Source organism: Amia ocellicauda, chromosome 6 (genome assembly GCF_036373705.1).
Source record: "Amia ocellicauda isolate fAmiCal2 chromosome 6, fAmiCal2.hap1, whole genome shotgun sequence".
NCBI classification, from domain to species: Eukaryota; Metazoa; Chordata; class Actinopteri; order Amiiformes; family Amiidae; genus Amia; species Amia ocellicauda.
Window position 1 is genome coordinate 29,039,586 of NC_089855.1, and position 3,131 is coordinate 29,042,716.

The following is a 3,131-nucleotide window of genomic DNA, read 5'->3' on the forward strand; positions in this document are numbered from 1 at the left end:
GCCTGGAGAAAAAAGTCCCCCTGAAGGGACAGGGATAGGGATTAGAAACACATAAAACAACATTATAAAAACATTATAAAAACATTTAAAAAATAATAATAATAAAAATAATTATATATATATATATATATATATATATATATATATATATATATATATATATATATAAAGCAAATAAAACATGGCAGCAGAACAACAAGGCAACAGCAACATGGAAAGGCAATAACAATGACAAGGCAGTAACACAACACAGTATCAACAAAAAAAAACCACAACAAACAGGCTTTGGTTGACAGTGGTAGTATACTGCATGTAACAATTGTACCCCCAAATCAGACCCCCCAATAAGGTTGAGAAAAAATAATAATTATGCAGCAATCAGAGCTAATCTGTATGTGTAACACATCCTGCCATTTAAAGCTTATGAAGGACACAAGAACCATAACAATAATGACCATAAATATAATTGCTGAACAAATCTTTAATAGTCAAACATTGAACATTAATGTAAACCTGGAAACTTGAGACACTTGGCACAGTCAGTTAAATAGAAGGTAATGTGGTTTCAATGCTAAATATTTAAAAATGTAATTACCTGCCATAATTTAAAAAATATTAATCCATTTACTGAACTGGCTTCTAGGTGTCCTGTGTTTTATATTGTAAATATATGAGTTTTTTCTAATTCTAATTAATCCTTTACAAAATATTACTACATAGAACATGGAGTGTGAGTTAAGCAAGACTAGGTTTAAAGAGCAGAGCACTGACACACAAAAAACTAATACTGGATCAACCTGTAGCTGAGTCACTCTCTCACCTCAGGGAAATGTATTCATGTCACTTTAATACATGATGACTAAGGTCACTCTACACTGTTCAGTATTTTTTTTGAAAATTGAACATTGATCTTCCTGCCACTTTCCCATGTGGGCAACAGTGTTTCTCAAGGCTACATTTTCAAGCAAGAACCAGACCTGCCAAATGCCGTCAACAATTTAAATGGGTAAACTGGATAAACATAGACCATAAACAACGTACATAGACAAGACCTTAACCTTTTTATCCAGATGGGCTTGCCATACTGCTCTGAGTCTGATGTGCTTTGAACTGTACCTACTTCCACAATTATTGTATCTGAAAGCATAGTGAGACTACCATATAATGAGAATTGATTCCTTTTCTGTACATGTGCATATGTGTTTAGTCCGGCTTTGTTTTAAGATTGACGTTTTTTTCATGTCACTTGAAGCACTTATTAGAGCAAACTGCATAGGACAACAATGGGAAGTAATAAAGTGTAAGCAACAATTCTGTTGCAACTCAACCTTACCAATTTAAATTTGTCACTCAAAGCACAGCATTTGACACAATGGAACCTAGCATGAAAACACAGCCGAAGCCCGTTTAGTCACCATTAATAGAAACAAACCGCCTGAACCAGTTTATATTATATAGATTTTAATTTTGTGTGTTGGCTAACCTCTTTGAGGATTGTTTCACCAACATTAAGCTGCTCCTTGTGGACTGCATTTGGCACTGCATTTATATTAACACATTTAAGCTCAAGAGTCCTTCACTTTGTAATGGAGCTGTCAAATGCAGACTAGGACAAGAAATCGTGTCTCCATTCAACATCACAGGGACAACAACATACTTGAAGTGTTTATTATGGCCCACATACGCAATATAACCAAATGTACTGGAGCAAGGTTCTATGTGCTAGTAATGGATTGAACTAGAGCTCAGCAGTTTTTCTTCTGGAAGGTACCATGATAGTCACTGGGATATTCTGAACAAATGTGTAAGGCCAACACTGCTGGTTGTAGCTACCAAGAGGATTAATCGCTGTCTAACAAAGGTGAGAATGCAATGCAGCACTTTGAGAAGAACAGTGCAGTACAGTCTATGACTTAGAATACCTCTGGGAAGAGATGGAAAGGTGAACTAGTATGAAATCCACCTCTCTCTCTCTTCACAGAGGTGGAGATGGAGATGGGTATTCCATTAGCAGCATTGCAGCAATCTTTAAAGCCAATGGTGGACCTACACCCTCATAAAGACAATGGGTCAAATTTTCCCTGTGGCCAAACTGGGGGTTACATACCTGTGTAAAAGGGAAAATAAGGACAATCATGTCTTGTAAAATGTGTCTGTTGCTGAAACAGATATTTCATATCTATGGAGACATTAACAACTACTTTACGAGTTGGCTTATTCAACCCTATTTAAAAAACATTCACCTTACTGGTTACTGGTTTTGGCACTGGAATAATAAGAGCCACTAATTGACAATTAATTAAACAGATCTGTCTTCAAGCCCCTTAGCCACACTATAGAGCCATGTACAAACCAGGAATATCCATTGGGTATCCAACTCCTAGCCAACTTTCAAAATGAATTTTGTGACCAGTCAATAAATCCCATCGACCCTACATTAAATTAGAAGCAGCCTGAGACGTAACAAACTTTCCATCGATTTAATGTTTTAACGAATCTCTTGATCTGTAATTTAATACAAGGATAAACCATAATTGCATATACAGTTACGCCGTGATAAATTCCACCTTCACTTGCCATATCTTCATTATGGGGAAAAATATTTAATTTGAATGACAGACGTTTTGGTAGAATAGTATTGCAAGCAACTTAAGAGACGGTAAGGAATCCCATGGTGGACTCTCTTGCATTAGTTCATGTGTTAATTGGCTATTTTAATTGATAGATTTGAATGTGTGGGATGCTAGCTCTTCAGAAACCCTTCTAGAGAATGTACCATAGATAGATACTGATGAGTGAGGGAGAGTGGGGAGGCAGGGTTGGGGAGAAGAGGGTGCACCAAGCTTGATACTGATTGAAACAACTACTTAGGAGATTTAGGCGAGGCATTAAAAAGCAAACCAGCCCCCTTCAGTGCAATAATAGAACATGTAATTAATTATATGTGAGAACAAAGTCTAGTTTAATGTGTCAGTGTTAAACTGGAGCTTCCATAGATATTTCACTAGGCCCTTTCTCTGCAGAGCTTCTGTGGCCCTTCTTCAACCCTCCAGAATTAATCCCCCACACAAAAACAGGTTTAATACTAAACTACTACTAAAATACTACTAAAATAGGTGGCTCAGCAGATA